The sequence below is a fragment of the Pleuronectes platessa genome, chromosome 9, assembly GCF_947347685.1.
Source record: "Pleuronectes platessa chromosome 9, fPlePla1.1, whole genome shotgun sequence".
NCBI lineage: Eukaryota > Metazoa > Chordata > Actinopteri > Pleuronectiformes > Pleuronectidae > Pleuronectes > Pleuronectes platessa.
Genome location: NC_070634.1, coordinates 5392189 through 5416075, shown reverse-complemented (window position 1 = coordinate 5416075; position 23887 = coordinate 5392189). Strand labels below are relative to the sequence as shown.

At 39.4% G+C, this 23887-nt stretch overlaps 1 protein-coding gene across 1 annotated transcript in view; it reads right to left on the bottom strand.

Moving 5' to 3' along the window:
- Nucleotides 1-23887, bottom strand: part of LOC128447793 (uncharacterized) — a 77117-nt gene that overhangs the window by 34491 nt on the left and 18739 nt on the right. The window lies entirely within an intron of this gene.

The following is a 23887-nucleotide window of genomic DNA, read 5'->3' as shown; positions in this document are numbered from 1 at the left end:
TCAAACTAACTCAACACAATAGAAAACCCTTCATTATGTGACCCTTAACATTGAAGTTATGTAATAACATAGAAATGTAATTGAAAAACATTGTCAACATTTTCAGGCATATTTCTTTGGGAGTATACACCTTCGACTCGACAACACCATTCCTATGTGACCTGTCAAACAACACAAAACATGATATTCAAAGATAGCCAGAAGAGCTGTGGCTAGCTACGGAGCATTTAGCTCAGGAGCATAACAAACCATCTCTCAGGAGTTGGTGTAGACTAAAAACGAGCTAAATTGAGACTAAAGCTGTTTATGGAAATGAACTCTGAAAAATGTCCATTGCCTTTTCCATATGAAGAATGCAACAGAAGAGTCTGTCAGACAAGTTCACAGCAGGACAATCTCTGAATCGTTCAGATGAGAGGTGGCACAAGGAGGCAGGACGATCATATTTTTCTGTTTACAGCGCATCAACACTGGCGTTGTCCTGCATCACCAAAAGCTCTTGAAACTTGTTGTCCTTCTGCGTTCACTTCTTTGTTGGTGTTCGCATGTATGACACCCTTTTTTACATCCTGAGATATTTGTGTTTTTGTTTTTTTGTTTTTGCATCTCTCTGGTGTTAGAAACGTCACCAACACACCCACTCGCTCGCCATGAATCCTCTGGACGATATCCTGCAGTGTTCTCACATCACAATCTTTACAAGAAGAAACATATATGGAGAATGTCTTCTGCAACTGACTCAGACATTTGCGTTGTCACATAAAGCCCCTGCAGAAGATTTCATGACCCCGGAGTTCACTGCATATCTGAAAGCAACTTAAATGCTTTGCAGTTGTTGTGTAGCCAGACACCTCACTCCAAACACGATCAAGTGTCTGTGGATGTAAAGCAACTATTTGCTAATATGTTGGACACAACTTTATAAAGTGTTAAAATGGTTCGTAAGCGTGTTTAGGTCTCTCTACGACTTAAGACATCACACATAAAATAACAGTGTACAATAGAGGAATTTAATTCCACTAATAATGACATACGAACTGCAAATGGTTGTTTTAAAAACAACAGATAGTTATGTAATCTGTATTGTTGACTATCTCTCAAACAACACGTACCGTTTATAATGAGCGTCAGCTCAGCTTACCTCAAATGAGACTCATAAAGCTTCCTTTGGCATCCTCCCTGCTGTCTGTTTTGCCTTAGTGTGATATGGACTCCATAACAATCAGCACCGCCCTAATTATTTCTGGCACTCCAAACTTGCTCTGAAGGAGAAAAGACCAATTTGAGGCCTTTAAAATGCCTTAACCTTCTTTTAAAGAGCCAATTAGCCAGCACATCTACCCATGAAGCCCAGCATTACACTACTCCTGTCACTTCTTTGGAGAGAACCCTATTTTACACAATTAATGAGGATACTTTGCAGCTTGCATTTCAATTTATATATATATATCTACTGTTGCCTGTGCCAGCTGGTCTTTCAAAATCACCCCACATGTATGTCAGCACATAGTCTTCACCTAACAACCAGGACCCAGTTTTGAAGTGTGTTAAATTAAATTAGAACATAGACGCAGAACTTTAAACCTGCGTTGATGTGCAGCAGTAGCATTTCCCTTCACAGCCGGAGGTTGCTAACAGCGCACTAAGCAGAAGGAAATGAGAGAGGTCAGCCACCTATCGACTCGCCTACCACCCCTCGTACTGGCAGAGTAACTCCTGCAAATCTAAATGAAGTTATTTGGAGAGCCTGTCTCTGCAATTACCTAACATCTGCAATAGTTTACTTGGGTTACTCTGGTGATTAGTCAGACTCCCCAGGCCTTAAGTGATCAAATCCAGATGTGTTTGTCTCCAGCTATGAGAGCTCAACAAAAGAAAAATCTGTGCATCTAATGAACTACAACAACGAAGCCCATTATCAAGAACAATTTCACACAACAGATTGTCTAATGAAATGACCCACAACTGATCTGATGTAATACTTGATATTCTACAGACAGCATCATGATACAGTAACCTCACACTTAGAGGTTGAAGTGATTCTAAACCACATCCTCTTTCTAGGCCTGTGTTCTGACTCGTCACACATGCGGCACTCCAACCTGTTGTGTGTACTTTTCGGTTGATACATATATTTGAAACCTTACATACTCAGAAGGTTTTATCCTTTTTCAGAGAACACTTAAAGCCTCATGCTTTTATATTCACTCGTCAAGTGAGCAACATCAAAACTCCATGGAAACTAATTTCACCTATCTGATCTATACGTATAGTTTTGCAGTAGCAGCATGGCGAGTTCATAAACAACGCGCCTGTAGACGAACTGAAAGAAATGTCACTCCCAGTGTGACAGCAGTGTGCGTTAATACAGTGTGTTGCGTTGCTGAAAGTGTGATAAATGCAAGACCCATTTCACAAAGGGGACGTATTAACTCAACAAAGCCGACCTCCCAAGCATATGTGTGTAAAGTACACACGTGATCATGTAGTTATGGGTTGGAAACATGATGGTTTCTAGGCCCATTGAGGCTCAACCTGTCAGTCAGAAACCACAGGTCTGAGTTTCATCGACAGAAACTTCAGGCGATACTTCTGAATGGAAATGGCAAATGCATGTACAGTAATGGCACAGCAAAAGTAATACAGGGGTCCTTGAAACACATGTAGTGCTACAAGCTTGGTGATGTAGTCGTTACTTACAAGTAGGGTTGCCAACTCTCTGAAAAATAAATAAGGGACACCTCATTGGTAGGGCTGGCCGACCCGATTGCCTTCACCCTTCCTGGCGTGCTGAATTTTTTTAGCCCCTTTTTTTGTCAGTGAAACGATTTTTTAACTATTTGATCCTGAATTGATTTAGATGCATATTTTTGAGTGACTTGAACACATGGGAAACAAATTATTATCGAGCAATTCCCTTTAATAATAAACAAAATTAACTGAATAAAGTACGAATCTTTCTTAAACAGAAACCTGTCTTGCTTAACTTAAAACTGTACACATTAATATAAAACAATAGATAGAAAGCAGAACATCCATCCTGAAATAGTGCATATTTTTTGTGCAATAACAAAAGTGCAAACAGAACGTGGTGGGGTGACTCAGCCCACCATGGGCAACAGAAAAAGTGCACCGGCACACCGTTTGGCGCACATTTTCCACCCTGGTGTTTGCTTTTTCCCATTCCTCCTGGTATTTTTGCATCCTTTTCTGCTTTTCTCGGAGGAGTACGAGTCGTATTGCTGCTCGAAGCTGTACCGCCCCGTAAAGCAGTGTCGGCGTCTGTGTCACTGTCACCCATGCTGTTTTGTTGTCTTCCACTATCTTCTCCTTATACTAACTTATCTTCCACTATCTTCTCCGGGAGCAACTGTACCTCCTCGACCAATGGGATGAGCGTATTCTGTATCATCGTACTCGTGTGTGAATATGCTGTCAGCTCACTGATCCCAGAGCAGGACATTGCCTGGGAACAAGTTTACCGTAAATGTTCATATAAAGCGCCCTGTTATTCATTTTCCATTGGCCTTTTACTGACCATTTCATAAATCTCCCAGTAATACGGGACAATGTGCGTCCCTTTTCATCTCAAAACGGGACGGGTGCTTTTGTTTCTAAATACGGGACGATTCCGTTTTTCAAGGGACGGTTGGCAACCCTACTTACAAGGCTTGGTAAATGACTGAGGCTTGCGAGCTAACTGCTAATGCTAGCCAGCCACTACTCTCCGTACATTATGAGTTAACGAGAGAAACTATGAGCTACTTAACTTAGTTCAGTTGCAAACGGAACAATACTTTGTTTTGTCTAAAGACATATGCCATAGATATGTTTCATAACCGCTTACTATCAATGCCCCCTTTTTGGAACAGTCAATACACTGACCATCTCTCAAAGGGGACATATTATGCCCATTTTACCACAGTTGATATGGTTTCTTGGGGTCTGTAACATATTTTGGTCAAAATACCACAAGGATCATTTAAAACAGCACCCTTTTTACCCTGTCTAAAACAGCCCTCCTCAGTTTGACCTGTTTTGAGTGCCCTGCCCCCCTCACCCCCGGTGAGCCTGGCTGCGAGAGTCCCAGCTCCCCAGCGCAGCCCCACAGTGGGAGGAGTGGGAGCCTGAGCTGGCGAAGCAGCAGCATCCTTCCACACTGTTGAGTCAACGTTTAGAGGTGATCCGGGGGTCCCTTATTTATGCGGTCACTTAAATGTCCAAAGCGTAGCAGCAGCGAGCTAGCGCTGGCCGGGTTCCCCTAGCCCGGTTGGCTTGCGAGCTAACATTAGCCCGCGAGCTAACCGGGCCGGTGGAGCCCGGTTAGCGTTAGCTCGCTCGTCCAAGGCCATGTAGCGAGACTCCCTACATGGGCATGGTGTGACTATGACGTTTATTTCGGTCGTAATCCCATTCGACGCACTCTAGCTTATCGTTTCTGAAATAGAGGAACCACAACAAATCTAGTTTTTGGGACGGTAGACATGCCAGATACCCAAATTAACGTGTAGAAGCACTACAAAAGTGGAATTTTCATAATATTGGTTGATTTACTTTGCCCCTGTGAGTGACTCCATTGATTGCAATGATTCAATTGGAATTTATTATACAGTTGAAGTCATTGAATCTTGGAAATTATATCATGCTCTCAAGAGGGGAAGCTTAGATTCTTAAGGCAACACACACGTTTTTATTTATTTATTTAAAATTATGATATAAGATAATCCAAGCAACCTGCATAATTCTATTGACATTGTATACAAACTCTAAGCCTACTACAGTCAAGTTGGTCAACAATGGTTGAGAAGTTGAGATTGAATCTCTAATCACTTCAAACGTGCCAACAGAGGTTAAGTCTCCCGGGCAGTGGAGCACTGGATGAAGCTGCTCGTTACACCTGTTGCCCTTCTGACTTGAAGAGCAAGGATGGCAACACAGCTCAACTATTATTGCTGCACCTAAAATGTATTTTTTGAAACAGACATGAGCTTTTAACTGTGGATATAAAAAATGACATGCATCATAATTTCAGAAAAGATGACATGTGGCATATTCTGCCACCAGTTTGTATGCAGTTTTGGGGAAACAGCTTTTACTTCTGATGGGGTCAAGGGCTGGAGAAATAAATCTGAACAACACAGTGAATCTGCTTAACTGTAAAAAAGAGTGGCAGCTCTCACAAGTTAAAACTAAGCTGCTCTGTCACTGCTCAAATAGAACCGTGAAGTCTCCCACCTGTCAACCAACTGCAGCTTATAGACGCACACAAACAACCTCCTCATTCATAACAGACTGTGATCCTCCTAAACTAAATCAAAACAAAAACAATATCTGACTGGTCATGGCAACTTCACTGCAGGAGAAATTAGTGTTAACAAGGACGGGAAGGGATTTCATATGTGAACGCACCCCCTCCATAACTGATTCTGTAACATTGCCTATGAGTATTTACTGTAGAAATTGTATGAAGAAAGTAGCATTTACAACTGTACTTTAGGTTTTTGTTTAAGCATTTGACGTCTTTAATAAATATGTTTAGGGGACCTAAAAAATGAAACTCAAGGCAGTGACTCCATTTAACACTTATTCTATTAACTTGCTGTAAACGGCAATACAGTTCAAATTAAAGAACAATCAGTACAGTGTCATCGCCGCAGTTTTTCTAATGGAGTTGTTCAGAGCTGTGTAAATTATACTATTTAAAGCAATACAGGGCGTCAGTTAGACTTAGAATAACTTCAGAGAGCCATCCAATGGAAATCTGTGGATGTGAAGAAAAGGAGAGAGACAGAGGGAGGGCGTGTGTGTTGGTACTTTTTGAGTGGGTGGTGTGTATGCAAAGTGAATGTCATATTTCAGCATTCACCCCCCTCTGAGCCTGAAATCATTTATAGGCCTGTAAGCAGCCTGCCTTGAGTGTTGTCATTGTTGTGATGTTGTCATCAGCTTAGCCTGGGTGCTGGGAATTATTGGAAATTATGGAAAACATATGACAAGCTTTAAAGTAGCACTAATTTCTCCTCTGAGCTTTTCATACCTCTCACTTTTGTAAAGCCACATAACCTACATGATTTTTCAGTGTGTCAAACTGTTTCCAGCGTCTGCAATCAAACAGCAAATGCAAAAAAAGTATTTGACTTTGAAAGTAAAAAAAAAAAAAGGAAAAGCGGAAATAGCAAACAGCGTATGCATGAGCGAGGTGTCCCAGCTTGGTAAACCAGCACTGAATCAATCAAAGCTGTAGTAGAGGCGATTGCCTATCTCACAGATAGCCGCAGGGCAAAAGTTGCACAGCACAGGGCCAGACAAAAACAACACCTAAAGGCTGATCTATTTTCTTGTTCGGAAGTAATATGAGTTCCTACATACCTTCTTGTGATTTAAATCAAGGTCATTAACTGTGATGTGTTGGAGGATGCAGAAATTGGGACATTAATCCTGAGGAAATAGTTATCTGCCGGAGGAGGTGTGCTCAGAATGCAATGCGACTGGATAGTAGTGGATGAAAAATGTGACAAGTCTATGTCACCAGACATTATCTTCCACAACTTTTGCACATAACTCCTGAACTATTCAAGATGCCACTAAGGGAGGAAAATCTAGGACCATAGCTCCAGTTCCCATGAGCCTCATTTTCGCTGCTATTTATTGTGCATTTCTGAAATTCTCCCTGTGTTCAGGGCCTACTTTTCAAGAGAAAAGACATATAAACAACCGGCTTTACTTGTGTTTTAGATAAGATTAATGATAGTATCACAGTTAGTATGACAGCCTTAAAACATGCTTGTATAAGAGAGGACATTATTTTAAATTATTCCTATTTTATTTCATCATATATTTACATATAATCTGTATAATGTTTCCTCATCTGCTCCCATTTTGATTTGCTGCTTATAGAATTTGCTATTGATACAAGCTGACAACCTGGATCCATATTACCTGTTTACTCTAATTTCTTCAGTAGAACAGATTCATGACATCCCTCGGGTCACTCTCAGGTAGAGAAAATATAGATTTCTATTTTCTTCTATATTCATAAACTAGTTATTAACTGTGGATGATCCTCCACACTTCCTTAACTTATGTTTCATATTAAATATAAATCTTTCCAGCTGCTCACACCCGGGCCACACTCGATATGTGAGCGTCGTAAACGTCTTTTTATTTCTGCACCCATGTTGTCAGGTCAGAGTGGCCACACTGCCCGTGAGCCACATGTCTCAGGCGGGTCTTACGTGAGTGAGTTGGGGTCTTGCCAAATAGATGGTGAAAATGATCTTTCACCACAGTGTCCGAATATGTCACAAACATTTAAATGTTGGTGCGGATCTGGGGGCAGATGTTTGATTTTTTTTACTTTCTTTAATATTGCGAGATTTTTCACTGAATTCTCTTATTACTATTTATACTGAATTTATGGAACTTGATGAAAAATCAGGCATGTTTAGTGGGCTGATATTTATGAGAGTATTTCGGTGCAGATCTTGTGAATTTAGGACCTGATGGCCTTACTCCACTGATTGTCATTCTAGTTGCATTTAAAAATGGTATTAAATAAGTTTATACCCTATATCAATCAATCAATCAAATTCTGTTTGTGAAGCCCATTTTCACAAATCACAATTTGTCTCATAGGGCTCCAAAAAGTGGGACATCATTTAGCCCTTAACCCTCAACAAGAGTAAGGAAAAACTAACAGATGGAAAACAACAAAGAGACCTCCGAGAGAGCCACATGTGAGGGATCCCTCTCTAAGGACAGAGAGGTGCAGTAGATGCTGTTTTGAAGCTGAACACATCAACACAATTACAATAGTATGCAACACTGATTAGAAGAAGCTGTTTTTAACATAATGGAGAGGTGTGTCAATGTTTAAAGTATTAACACATACGAAATCATCAATGAAAATTGATTAGGCATGTTGTATATCAAGCAGTCTTGTTGTAATCATAGTCCACGATCAGCTGCCCCCACCACCATGATCACGATCAGCTACCACTACAATAACGGCCCACTTGACTGCCTTTAAAATCACATTGTTTCATGTGTTGAATAACATCTAGTCTTTTATTTTTAGCTCTATTATCAGGAGTGTTAGATATTCTGAGCATGTATTAATTAAACAACTACCCCTGCAGTTTGTGGCAAAGGGAATTGGTTTGGTGTTAATAGGTCTCATAGGTTTAAAGCTCCCTGTATCCTACTCTACTCATCAAGTTTTGTTTTCTACCAGTGGATTCTGTGTAGACTAGAAAACCAGATTAAATCTGTGTGTGTAAAATGGGATTTCTTTCATGTTGTACTTAAATTTTGACCAAAGGAGATTAGTTAAACTAAACCTAATCTCATTTCAGCTTTGCTCTCACACTCATTTGCATATTCTGCGACTATAAGATTGGATGATTTACCTTTTACACGTGCACAGATGGGATCATCAAGGATCAGCTGATGCATCAGAGCATTTTGATTTTCCTTTTTCCGGCTTTAAGTAGCTTTTGATAAAGTCTTAATTTCCTTACTACATCATTATTAGCTTTTGATACCGACGTGCCATCTGGTAAATGTTAAAGCACAAGCAGATAAGAATTCATAATGAATGCGGTTGACTCTATGACAGATTGTAATAAAAGAGAGGGGCTGTGACAATTATCGCAGAGACAGAGCGTGAGGGCATTTGACAATGTGGCAGGGCTGCACTTGCTAATTGCAAAGCTGCTCGTACATTTCCACTATCTCACAGACCATCACGATTCCTTTATGAGCAATCACATTTGTTAATGTTTCCACTCCTAAAAATCAGACTCTCCTGACTCTCAGTTTGTGTGTTTGAATGGAATATATTTAGCAGCCCAATGGGGTTCTGTGATATACAGCAAAAGACCTGTAACACCTTCCCACCTACACATGGTGAGAATGAATCCAAATCATTCTATTTCGCAGCCGTGTCAACTCCTCCCCAGCACCACCTGTCATCAGGATATTTTGCAGCAACCATCAGAGGAAACACTTTGGAGATTGTGAGAGCTGTGTGCTTTCATCAGTGTCCCTTAATTAAATCTACCTTTCCCTAGGCTCTTCCATGATCTCTGCAAATAAAAAAAACGGAGTAAACACACCTAATTAAAGAAGTTACAACACAACCCAGGCAGGTTCTGCCTCGGTGTCAGCGGCTGGCATATCTGCAGAGGCTCTGCAGTGCACTGTAATTCCTCACTGGCTCACAGTCAGTACAGGCTAAAATCATATGTCATTAGTAAATTACACAGGTGCCAGAATGAGTTTATCATCTTGAGAATGAAAAGCTTCATAATAACCTAAGGAGGTGCTTCTAAAACGGTCCTATCTTTTAAGCTAAATGAACATGCCACACTGATACGAGATTATCCAGCTTTAGAGCAGACACTGTTGCCCCGAGGCCTGCAGCCAGTTTATGATGCACTATTTCCCCCTAATCTTTTCAACCTCAACAAGCAAAGTGCCGCGCAAAGGGAAGAAGAGAAGGGAGAAAAATGTGTTGCATGGCTGCAGATTTGAACTTTGTTTCAAATGCTTTTTTTACACAGTGTTATTTTCAGAAAAAAATCCTGCAGACTTGTTGAGAGGAAGGCGGCGGCGACACATCTGTGTAGAGCCTGATGGAGGAATTGGAGGTCTTCATTTAAGCAGCTGCATTATTACAGAAATATGATTTTCTACCTTTTCTGAGTCAACACTGACAATTTAATTATAATGATTGGATTCATATTCTGGATCTGAGAGTTTTTAATGGATCTTGCAAGAGCACTAATTCTTGTCAGAATTTAGTCTTTGCTAATATTTTGAAATATGGGAAATAGATTTTAAGGCATCTATACAGTCAGAGAACTAAATAAGTATTTTTAACAACTTCCCTCTATCGTAAAGTGAAAGCAATTATTTGACTGCAAATGATGCTGTATGATCAGTGTGTGAATGGAGGTTTCAGGGAGTTTCCGACCCCCTATTCAACAACTCGGGCTTCTTCCAAAAAAATGATTACAAATTTGAAGTACAGATAAAAGTAAAGAATAATGTTAATAATGCAGTTGCTAACATGGATCTATTACCAGCTCTCATGATTTAGAAATTTGAATGCAGGCAAGTTAATACATTTAACCCCTTTTTGCTTGACAGTTACAAATTATTATTATTCACAGTTTTAGCACTTTTCAGTAGAATATTATAAACCAAAATAATGCAAATTGCATAAAAACAGCTACAATGTATTGACGGATGGTAATTCCACCTCAACATAGGACAGAACAGGTTACAAATCCTTTCAATTATGAGTATCAGACATCAGTAAGAAAGCTATAGCCTGAGCCTGGGAAGTTGTTAATGGTGTTTCCTGTGGAACTATACAGTTTTTTATTTAAACTTTAAAAAGTCCTTAATTCTTCAAAACAACTACCATTTCAAAAAAATGTAATGAATAAAACTAACAAACAAACGTGTTGCCAATTACAGATTATACAACCGAGTTAGAAATACTGAGGTCATGATCCCTTAACACACCCCTATGCCATCATCAATTTATAAAAAAATCGCACCTTGAATTCTGTCTCAAAACCCTCTCCACGTTGCCAAATATGTACTGAGGGTAAATGTCAAAGGCCTTGTATTATTATTTTCTAATCATTGACTTTAAATATCAGCTGATACCACACATGTGCAAACTGGAAGAATATAAATTCCCTGCATGTTGGAGAAATCAGCTATTTTACAAAAAGAAAAACTGTGGACACAAACTCAACATCCTGAGTTCAAACCAATAAAAGGCTACAACATTACAATCTTATAACTGACTGTACAGTTCACTCAACACTGACTGTCTCAACACAACCTTGACACAAAGACGCAGTTCTTTTTTTTACAAGACTATTTTTTGTCGTCTTTATCTGTGACACAATTTGAGCAACGATGTCTACTCTCACCGGTTCTGCAGATCAGAACATACAATTCAAATGTGAGTAAGGTTTATAAAAAGAGGAGCAGATTAACAAAGTCTCTATCTGAGACTATGTCTTATAAACAAATGTTGGTTTAGCGGTCTATAATTTACTCTTCAGTCCTATGGGCTTGGCTGCATATTTCTTTGAGTGATGATCCAGCAACTCAAACACTGTCAAAGAGAGAGATTGTCATATTTGACCAAGATTAAAGGAGAAAGTGTGGAACAGGTGAGTGTGAGAGAACACAGGACATTTTCAGGTCAGATATATTCAGAACTCACACTGATGCTAACTGACGTCTTTCACTGAAACAAAAGGTCTCTATGTCTGTGGCAATAAGTCATTGAATCATTTAAGGAAGGCACTTGCTTCTCTCACCATATATTCATGTCAGGTCCTCTTCAATATCTTTCATATACAGGTATTGATGACAACTATTTATACTTTATTGGCAGAAATGTAGTAAGTCACTGACTGTTTGCACAGTATTCTAATATAAACAGAGCTATTGTGAAGCAGTAGAGTGCAACTCTAGGTGTGTTTCCTGTATAGCACTTAAGTAGATTTTCAAACCTTATTATAATGTTTCTATTTTATGCTACTTTATGATTCAACGCCTCAACAATTCAGAGTAAAATGTTGCATTAATTACTGCACAAGATTCATCATACTCTAATATTAATATGAATATTTTACACATACAACATATGGTCTATAAATAACATACTGTGTCATACAAGCATGCACAAGACATGTATTATGGTTAATCAATTATATATTTCTAAAAAGCTTAATTATTTTTATTTTATTTTTTAAGTGTTCTCTCACTACTAATCAAACACACAGATCTAAAGCATGTGTATAAGTAAATCCTAATATACAGATCAATTAAACACAACAAAATGGGTTATTTGAATAGCAATTTATCTGTGAAAGGTTGCCTCTGATCTAATACACACAGACACACTTACAGTATATATAGTTATTTATATGATGGCAAACATTTGAGTGTGTATTTTAGCCTGTAAACGTGTTTGTCAGTGTATTGCACTCCCACTTGTAAAGCCTCCAGTATGTGACTGTCTGACGCTTATCTCTCCAGGAGTTATGGGAGTTAATGAGAGCAGCTTGACAATGTGAGACTACCTGGAGCCCGAGGGCCTGTCGGGGAGTGAGTAAACCATTAGCCCTTGCCCTGGGGCAAATGGCTCCTAAAAAGTGAAGAGTTCTGCAACACCATTTTATTACTAAAGTCTCCATGCAAGGCTGATACTGTGTTGGTGTTTAGAGAGGGTGGCGGGGGGGGGGGCAAGCCACATGCCATTGCAGATATATGGTGTCGTGTACTGTCGGAAACCTGAGGAACAGGATGGTCACAACAAGCCAGAGATATAACACTGACATACAGTAATCTCAGCAACTGACACACATGCACTGGCTTTTTAGAAAGGCAGTGAGAGTTGATACAGAGTAATGGGTCTCCACCTGTAACATGATTCTGTCTTTAGAAGGAGGCCCGAGGACGGCTGGGTGTGTCTGCCCACTGTCCTCCCAGTAGGACACCACTATTTTGCTGCTCATTGTCTTTGGGTCATGGGTCAAGAAGATAAATCCTCTTTACGCTGCGGTTCAACAAACAGCCTCAGAAAAATGATAGCCCTGGGAGCATATTTTTGGCATCATATAAATAAGAATTGAAAATAAAAGAGAAATTGATTATAGGTTCATATGTGACCTTTTAACAATGAATGTCATGAATCCACTAAACAGCTCTGAGCAATCAGCTGGAGGAGTTTTTAGAAATTTTAAACAAAGAAGGCATTGAATTAGAAATACCTTTTTAAACATAAAAAAAAACATATTTTATATCTTCTGTATGCAAATCAATATATATTTTATGATAAACTATATTTAACTTGAAGAAGGATAAACAAAAGACTATATAAAGATATTAAACAGAAAATTATATCTCTTATCAACTTTTACACACAGGAGATGTAAACAAATACAACAACTCAGGCACTTCATATCGGCAGGAACACACAGCCTAATGATGATCGCTTTGATTTAAACTTGCTCTAACTTTATAGTCCTTGTAAACCATTTATTGATTGTTTGCTTGTGGATGCTAAACAGGCGGCATAAAAATTAACCCTCAAGTCAGACTGTATAAATTTATTTCAACATATGTTGCTCCCCACCACGCACAGACAGACAAACTGCCATATTCTTATGGAAAGCTGGCAGAAGTTTTATGTAGGTAAAAGGTTGAGTTGAACTTTCCAAATCTTAAAACTACACAGGTTAAGAACCCCGGTGGATCAACACACTCTGAGTTCCGTTGAGTTTATTACAATTACTTTAAGACACATGAAACAATTCCAGATATGGAGTTGATTTATTACATTAGCAGTGAGCAGCTGAGAAAAGCACAAAAGGAGATTGTATGAAGATTATAGTGATGAAATAGTCAAATTTATTATCTTGACAGCTGGATATTCCAATTTCTTTGCCGCTGAGCCATGTAGATTTTCCAGAGTGCAAACACGTTTAAGTACTTCTTCAGAGTCAATTAAATCAGATACTAGTTAAATTACCATTTTTATTAACATACAGGTTCATATTTTTGTAATTTTAATCACTATTGAAAGACTATTAAAACAGCTTTCCTATGAAGACAGAACTAAGGGTCATTTGGAGAGCGGCAGAATTAATCACACAATGTCACTTCAAATCTATCTTTCCGTTCACTTTAAAGCTCGCTCTAACATTTACATGTGCATGGAGAATTATCCGTGGTTGGTTAAAGGAGAGATCAGGAGTGACGACGGGCTATACCCATCTAAAGCTCCTGGAAACTTGAGCACCGCACCTGAGCCAATAAGTACGATTATTGAAATGAAGGTTGTACAGTATTCCTGAAGGCTTACAGCAGGGCCGTTAAATATCTGAGGATAACCGACCGTCAATATCCTGCTACAAAATCACTTCCTATCTCCTTCTGTACCTGTGGAGGGTGTGTGATGTGTGTGTGTGTGTGTGTGTGGTGTGGTGTGGGCAGGCCTCTGGAGTGAGGACAGTAAATAATATACCAAGCGAACATTAACCTTTAGTTGTGGAGTTAAGATGGAACCTCAATTAACAAGAGTAAATAATCCTTGTGATTACTTTTAGCCGGCCTTTATCTCGTACATAACCTAATTAAATGGACCATCCAAACATAAAACCACAACTAATCAAGGGCTTTGCTGAGGCATCGCAATATGGCTGTGTGGGATTTTAAAAACACACCCACGCATGTGCGAGCAGCCATGTGTCCCCTACACACACACACAGACACACACACACACACACACACACACACACACACACACACACACACAGTTTAGAAATACTTAATAGATAAGGAGTTTTTCTTTTAGAATAACTTTTGAACTATCCAGTGAATTAAATGCGCAAGGTAGGGTTTGTAATGGGTCAATTCAATTAAACAAAAATACAAAAAATAAGTGATTTACAGGAAACCCATTTATTGAATTATTTGCAGTTTGCTCTTTCTTTGTTCAGGCCTCCGAATCACCTCCCTGTTGAAATCAAAGGACAGAGAGAAGACAGATCTCATTTATAGTTTGACAGCCGTAGAAGCAATGAGACACTCTCCATCTGTGAAGGTTGTTTCATTAATATTCTAACAATCAGACAGACCCTGTGAAGTGGGTGAGTTGTGTACAGCAGAGCAACAATGACTTTTGCCTTAGAAGAGTTGAACAAATTGAACTCTTCCAAACAAACAAGACCACGGCGTATTTGAAGTGGCTATCTTATGCTAGTGGTATTTTAACATGTCCCACTATGGCTGTGCAATAAATACCTGTGATGTTTTAATGAGTCAATCTAATTAGTCATGTCAGTACGAGCTTTAAGTTCATAGATGTACTTTTACAAAAACTACAATACCCAGACTTCATCCAGTCACAGATCTCCACCTGTCATCTTCTCTGTTAAAACAGCAGCATACAACAAAGGGGAGAGTGGGGTAATGTGGATTTTTTTTTACATTTGCTCCCCTCTAGGCGAGCTAAACTGATATATCAATAAAATGTACACATGTCCCATTAATTCAGGATGTTTTCTAGCAATGGAAATGATCAGAATGTCTTCAGGACAAAGGGCAGTGAAAATATGATTGTTTTAATAAAAGTGGTCTTGTGTCCCACTTTACCCCAGCTACGGGGTAAAGTGGGACACTTACTTTTTCCACTTTAAAACTACCATAACAACACATGTTGTAATAGTTAAAATCCAGACAGCTAGATTGACAACCACTAATATCGGACTAGTGACAGAATCATGGGGATTGGTCAATTAAGCACATTTATGATTATTTTGATTCATGTGATCTCTTGCTCACCCTAGCTTACCTGCACATTGTTTCTCTGTCCAATTGGCAGGGACAGGGATATTGTTTTTCTCTGCGTATTCAAATGCTAGTTCACGGCTCTTAACTGGAGCAAGGCCATGGAACTGGTCAGCTAGTTGTTTCAAGTGTTTGGCTCCTCCTCCATCTCATCTGTCGATATTATCTTTGCCTCAGCTACTGCACCCCAGGCTACTGATTTTACTTCCCCTTTCTCTTTTTTCTTTATGAATCTTTTGAGGGTTGTCTTATCAATATTTCTATCCCTTCCAGCTTTTCTTAAGGACTTCTTTCCTTGCATGACCTCAGCGGCTGCACTCTCCATCTCTGCGAGGGGTGTTTGGCCCCAGGTTGTCTTCCTGGTGTAGTTTCTTGGCATGATGGCTTTTCTACAAGGTTTATGACATTAAAAATAAAACATATATGATGTAATATAACACTAAAATATGTTTAAGACTAAACTTAACTTGTGCTTCATGGTGGGGTAAAGTGAGACACTGTCCCACTTTACCCCACAGCATTTGTCCCACTTTACCCCACAGCCACCGTTTTAGAAAAAACATCTCTTAGCAATTCAGGCTAATCTTCAGCTAGCATCAATCACATGGTTTTATATGTTGGAAGTTCATCAACATGTATGCTATAAGTTTTTCTACCTGATTCAATTTGTTTTGACACAACAGTTGATTAAGTTCAAAGCAAGACAATTTACTTTTACATGTAAAAAACACATTTTTACCTTTTTGTGTCCAGGATGTACAGACGATCGTCCACTAACTGGATGGTCACTGGTTCTATCCCCAGTTCCATAGTCTTTATATAAAGATGGACGTCGTGTCTCCACTTCTATGAATCCAAAATATCTAGATATTTTCACTGCCATCTTGGACCAAAGACTAAATTTGGTGCCAGATTCTGCGAGGTAGTGAACGGTGATAGAACCACAGTATCAAGACCCTGCCGATGCACGCCCACAACCAATCATGAGTCAGCATCAGCTGTCAATCACAACATTTCACCCCGTTTTTATAGCATCAATTAACTAATGAAAAAAATAAACCCTTGAAAATACAACAGTGGGATAAGAACAACCTAAATTGAGAAAAAAACATCTTTGAGAAAAATATATTTGACGTGGATTTTGACTTTTTAGTTTGGTCTATGTCCAATCCACTTACATGGAGGAGATGGAATGTATTACCTGAACTGCAACAAACCACCAGGGGCCGATCGAGACACGTTGGCTTCACTTTTAGGGAGCAAGTCATGTCAAGCATCTTTATCTATAGATGCTAACTTGTATTAGCAAACGTAGTAAAAGGAATTAGTCAGTTCACTGTTGTCGTGACTACGTCTCACACCTTAAATCTCTCTGTAAAAGACTGACAGTTAAATGCATACATTTAAATGTAAATACTTGCAACCTGTTAATACTTGAGGTGCACGTGTGTGCTGAATAATTAAGTGATAATAATGATGGAGAAAAAGTGGCAAAATATTATGCAGTGTCTGAAATAAAGTTAATTAGTGTAATGACAGAAATGGATCTCATCTAATGCATTTCCAGTGCAGTCATTATTTTAGTAAAGTAAAAAGTCATCAAACAAATTCCATTTTGGCTCTTAGTTTGACGAGGATAATTTCACCTATAATGCCAATGTTAAAATATTCAATAATGATGCAGAGCAGTTTGTAAATAGTTTCACAGTGGAGAGTTGAACTTAGTTGAGGTCTCAGTGCAGCAACATCCGATTTGGTTTCATTGTGTTTTCAGGTTGAAATTGGTTTAAATAGGCCATCGGAAATTGACTCCATTTAATCTGAGCATTGAAATGTAGACCGTGTAATCAGTTCTCGTTCACATGTGGGCCAAGATAAGACTGGTTTTATTTGTGTGTAAATCTATCCTGAGAGGCCTCATTCTTGGCTGTGGCCGTGGTAAGCCATGCCTCCCAGCTATAGCACCATGTGTGTGTGTGAGTATGTGTGTACACCGCATTTGTGTGGACATAACTGGTCCTTCACTTGGGTCCCCACCCTCTGCCTCAGGATCCTTGTGTAATTGAGAGATGATCTGGGCATCGCACACAAAGCATGGTCACACTGCCTCAGGAAGTGAGAACAGTAATCTTTGTAACAAGGCGAGGATGCCGCTTTCTCTCTCATGCTGGAAGTAAGGAAACGTAACTCAAGGGGAGATAATATAATTTCTTAAGTGTATTGTTCAATAGAAAGAAAAAAAAGACAGAGGTCAACGGTTTAACGCTAAGCAAAATCTAACACATCAGAGCGACAGTCAAGTCAGAACAGTGCACTCTTTGTTTCAGGTAAAGTTGCGGTGTAACACAATGCGTGTATGTGTTCTCAATCATTTGCATCCAGAGCTGGTACTTGAGCTCGGTAGTGGAACAATGCATTATGAAGAAAACTTAATTGTGAGTTGTCACCCAAGCCTCATTCCCTTTAATTACAGCCTTTGCATGGACATATATGCATACAAATGGCACATTTAAAGGGTGGATGAAAAGGAGTTCATTTGAAAAACTACAACAAAACCATTTGTTCCCACCAAAACACCATTCAGTATATGACAAATTATGCTTTAGTCTTATGAATAATTCTCAAATTCTGAGCAATCAAGTTTTAAGGATATCGTAAATCCTGTTTAACTGGCCTCATTCATTACATGGCAGAGATGGTAGGGATACGAATAAAGTGTTATGTCTGAAATTGTCAGTGACTTCATGCGTCGCTGGGAGATGCTCAGCGCCGAGCTGATGTATGGTGCGACTGACTGTATGGTGATGGAAATGTCGCGTTGGCCTCGTTAGCATTCTGCTGTAACCCTCGGGCAGGGGTGTCAGATTCTCTCAAAATTTACCGCTCAGTTTGGAACCAAAAGATTCGGTGCGTAATGGCTGTGGAGGCCCTTATAATGAAAATACTGATCCTCACTAGCATGGTCTGCTCTGAGGAAAATGTTGATCAAAGAACAGTTGTACATGTGAAAGGTCGGTGGTCAGAAGCGGCGTGACAGTTGGTCAATCACTACAGTTTCTGTTATTTTTCTTATATTATTTTAAATGCTTTGGTTGCAATGACAACTGATTAAATCTGTTATGTCTGACATCATATAGGCTTTGGACCAACCTGAGGTAGTTATAACAAGGTGTTACAAGCAGTTAATTAAGCAAAAGGTCACTGTTAAAGCAACGCACTTACTTTGTGATTTGAGTCAGACTTTAATGCGATTTCTGAGTCACATGACTCATTTTAGAGTCTAACTGATTTTCAGCTTAGTTGTGCGTAATTTGTCCTGCAGTGCATAGGGGGGGTGCGAGGAGTGGTCAGATGCTCCAGACTGCTTAGCGATCGAATTAATTCAGAAATTTGGGTCTGCAGTAGTCTGGTTCATACACAGCATGAATCGATTCCCCCAAAATGAACACCTTATCCCTCACTGTGGCTTCCCCCAAATTATAAAATATAATAGTAGGAAATGTAATGAAACGATTCTGTGTGCATATCCAAAATGAGAGAAGTTGAACTTGAATGTCTATTTTGATGCTAATACTACGGGATGAAAATCATCCTCTAGTCAACGACTAATGTAGCTGAGTCTTACCACGTATTAACCTCACGTACAAATAATGAATTTCGCGGAAAAGAATAAGAAAAAGCAAATTAACTCAATACCACGATGAAAGATGTAAACAAAAAAGTGACAGATATATATTTCACAGCTAATTAACCCTGAATGTTACACAGACCAAGTGAAATGAAGACAGGCTTTCAAATGTCCCCGCACGCTGTTCTCGCACATCCTTCTTTAGACGTCTCATTCCTGGAGCACTCTGCTAAGAAGGGTAGAAAATGTGAATTACAAATAAGCTACTTAACCACAATGAATTAAGGCCTAACATTTGAAAATTTGATACTGAAATTACTGTCATTATGGTGCATTATGTCTGAGCGTAATGATTGCTTTGGCGCTGTTTGAAGACAAAGGCAGGCTCTGGGGGGGAAAGTATAGTCGGAGGAAAAGTTGATTTCATGGCTGTTAATGATATGTGAACTTCAAACCTTAATTTTAGCAGCCATCATTTCCTGCCATTTCACAGCTCATCTTTTGTTAGCTACCTAAAGACTAATGGCCGTCTGCTAATGATTTCTCCCTCACTGGACAAAGGGTGAGCCATACCCACGGAGATCTACTTGTCAGACAGAAAAGCAGCTCTTTTGAAGGCTTAGGTTTGATTTGTACAACATGTGCTTTCGAAGCAGAACAAATGAGAGAGAACACGCTGTAACAGGAATGCACAGACTGTTTTAATCTCTCATCACTAATTGATGGATTTAATGGTTTTGGAGAGCAGTAAACATTTGAAATCTCTAGGCTTCTTATAGCAAAAGTAGGAAATTAGGAAGATATACTGTCCTCAAGCAGAGCTGTGTTTGGCCTCTGCTGTGTTTTTGTGGGTACAAAGTTTGCACCGAGCATCTGACGGTGTTGACTAAGAGATGAATTGCATACCAAGTGTAGGGACCACACAGCAAGAGTGACCACATGTCCTCGCAGCTGTACTATCAAACTATCAAAACAGATACATGGAAAATAGGGCATAAAGACTTTGCCTCCATTTTTTGGGATGTTTCCTTTGTTGCAAACAGTGGGGAGACCAACTGAAGCTGCTATTAGTTCTCCATCACTTTCAGTTTGGATGCCTGAAAGCTAATTAAAGGAGAGCTTAATTGAATCAGCTTTAGGACCCCCCCCCCCCCCCAACGAGAACTGAACAGTGCTTGGGGATGGAACATACAAGGCAAGAAGAGCATGGAGATTAAATAAAAAGGTTGCAATTATCAACAGTCCACGGCAAAATCCCATTTCCCCACCTCAGGCCTACGCATATGTTTGCATGCTGCTGTGCAGGCAAGGGTATATCATTTCTTTTGGGAATTCAGATTAGGGTTACTAAACCCTTTAAATGGCCCTCTGAATGGAGTTATTTCAGATGCAGACTCTAAATAAGAGTAGTAGGAGTAAGTTCCCAGTTTGCTGTGTGAAATGAGTAGCGAGTGGTTACCCAACTGGTCTGAAGGGCCAGTAACCAGGCGAGGACACTCTAAGGCAAAAGGGGTGATTGGAATTGAACCCCAAGTTTTTACTGGGAGTAATGGCTACAGACTGATCCTGCAATGTGCTGTGACCTTGTCAAACCAAACAAGATGTAATTTTGACTCTGGTGACCTTGTGACTCTTCAGTCTGCACAATACAGATATTTTTAGACCAAGATTACTATTGAATTCAAATTCAAGATGTTTTTTTATTTGAAACGTATAGCGTATATCAGTGCTGGGATGATTATGAAAATGTCAACAACATACCACGAAAACATGTCTCCTGGTTCCTAAATGTCAGTCAACCATTACTATGAGAAACACCAAGACAAAGGCTTGGTGACAAAAACAATCTCACATATTTTAACATTTATTTCTCACAAATTACTCACAATGATTGCAGTTTTAATACAGTTTATAAAATACTGTATACAAAAATAGTATTTAAAGAGAGATGGAGATAAAACTATTTTCTGCTGTTTTGTGTCCATTGTTGAACTGAACACACATGTCTATCTTTGTGAGGAAATTGTGGCATAAGCCTCATACCCTAACCTTAACCATCAAATCTAAAGGCCTAACCTTAACCCTTATCCAAACCAAAACCTAATTCTAACCTGAACCCCAAAACCAAGTCTTAAGCCTCAAACAGCCCATTAAAAGTGGGTTGGAAAGTGAGGATCGGCCAAAAATATCTTCACTTTCCCCAAATGTCCTCACTCTGTAGGTTGAAGTCTCAAAATGGTCCTTACAAAGATATCTGTAAAAGTACACACACACACATTCTACCTCAAGGCCATGTTTCATTGTCCTTCGAAAGCCATGAGGAGGAATTCCTTTCATGTGTCATCTCCCGTCACAGCACTGTCCTGACAGAGGCTTAGTGACATATGAGAGGCTTCGGCAGAATGTCCTGCTTTTAGTCAAATGAAGAGTCTGGCAGCTGCTGTATTCATAAAAATCAACGGATAATCTGCTTTCCATATAAAATCAAGTGATGATTAACATTTTTTTTCTGGGAGGGGGGCGGGAGTGTAAATGCTACCACCTTTAAGGAGACACTTGAGAGGCATGGGGCGGAGAAGGTCTGAAAATTGTGTCAGGAGATTTAAAGTTGCATTAGCATAGAGTAGAAACAGTTTAGATACAGTACAGTACATCTGTGTGTAATTTACTGACAATGATAAAACATTGGAGGGAAAATGTTAACTATCAGTTTTGTGGCTGTGAACCATATATACAAAATAATGCATAAACAGTTTTAACATTATTAACAGACTACACTCTATCTATTATTTACCACATCCTCACAGTAAAGATGAGTTGCAATTTACTTTTACATCAAGTATAAACAACAATTCTACACTGACTCAATTGTAAGAGACAAATATGATACAATATATTTTCCATGATATTTTTCAGTCTGTTTAAAGCCAGGCCTGCAGCATATTGAAATTTTGGGGCTTATTTTCAGAAACACTTACATTTTCAAGCAATGAATAAATAAGATTAAAGTGTTCCCCTTTTTGCCATTAAATGGATTAAAATAACTTGCAATATGATTTCTTTCATAATCACCACAATCACAAGATAAAAACTATGAGCCTATGAGTGTTACGGTGCTAATATTGTTTGTAGTCTCACCAATTAAACCAAATTTCTGATTTGCAAAATATTGGTTTATTTAATAAAGTCTTCTGTGATGGAAATTTTAAATTCAAATTCAATATTTTAGAGGTGAGACTGCACAGAATCAAAAGGGCATTAAAGATGACCCGGCTTTTTGAAAGCAGTTCTCTATTACACCAATATGGCTCCTGCAGTTATCACGTGAGAAATCACTATACTATTTTTTATTAAGGGTGCATCATTAGACGCATAGTCTGTCCTCCTGACCCCAGCTCTGTGTCGGACAAGGGCTAATCAGGGCCGAGGAAGGGAGCTGTAAATCTCTTCCTCCTTCACAACTACTCACCAAGCCCTTCTCCACCGGACTCCAATCAAAGGGAGCAGAGGCCATTAGGCAGCTCTGGACCTCCTTTTCTTTATAATTACACCCTCCTGGATTGACCGAGCACCAGCTAGCCCTTTGCTATTTGCAGTAATTAGTCCAGAATGTGAGCTGTCAACATGCAAAAATCGTGCCAGTAGGCCCACAATGCCACGGCCACCCCCACTGAGTTCAACAACAAGCACCTAGCCCTGGCCACTGGAATGCATTAACTTTCTCCTCTCTCTCTATTCCCCCCCTCGGCGACTCATGTCAAGTCAAGGCCCCTTAGAACAAAATCTTAATAATTAACTGGCTAATTTTAACATGATTGCTTGTGACACACCTACTCTGGTAATTATTGCTTTGAGGCCATGTGCTAATGAAATTAATGCATTCATTGCCCCAACAAATTAGCATAACTCATACAAACGGCCCACATTTGAGACCCTTTTGCAAAAGGGGAAAACAGCATGCAGGAAAAAGCCTCATCAACAACACAAAAGAAGGTAGGAACTGAAATGGATGGCACAATGAACCAGACTCTGGATGATGAGCACTGCTTGCTCAAAGTCTTAATGGCTAAAGCCTCTTAATGTTAACCAAGGGTGATTGCAGTAATGCATTACAGAGTGATAGCGGCACAGGACCAAATGATTATCACTATCATCATTACAGTCATTGCTGATCTACATATACATTTCTCTGTGGACAAATATTAAATGACTGTGCCACCGCAGACATTAAAATGTTATTATACTGATGCATTAACTTACTGTAGCAGACTTCATATCAATATACAGTAGAAGCCTCCCAACAATCATTCTGTAAATGGCACAGCTGCCACTTGCAGCGATCACCAGTCCTGCCACTAACCCCTGTTCATGGCTGTTTGGTCTCTCAGTGGGATGTCTCTCAGACATTCACTGCTCGCCATTAATAATGGATGACAATGTCATTGGTATAATGGACGAAGACAAGTGCAACAGTCACTTGGAGATGCTGCAAAAGTCTAAGAAATGTCCCCTCGTAGGTAAAAGAGGAGCAGAGTTGGTTGTAACACCTAACAAATGTGTTTGCCTGCAGCCAAATACTGGCAGCGAAACTGAAAATGGCCTCAATTTAAACAACACTGACTCACATTAATATGGTCAGGGGACAGTCTGCAGGTTAGCACGACAGATTCTGGTAGTGTGTCCACAATCTCTCTTGATACATCATGACACCATTTTGTCCAGACAATCTGCAGCACAGAATCAGTGAAGATTGGTTCAGTATGATAGTGGAGAATGTTTTGGGCTTAGTGCGAATCTAAAGTTAAAATATTTTTTTAGAAAGAAAGCTAGAAGTTATTACAAAATATTTGTATATCCACAGAGTTATTGTCT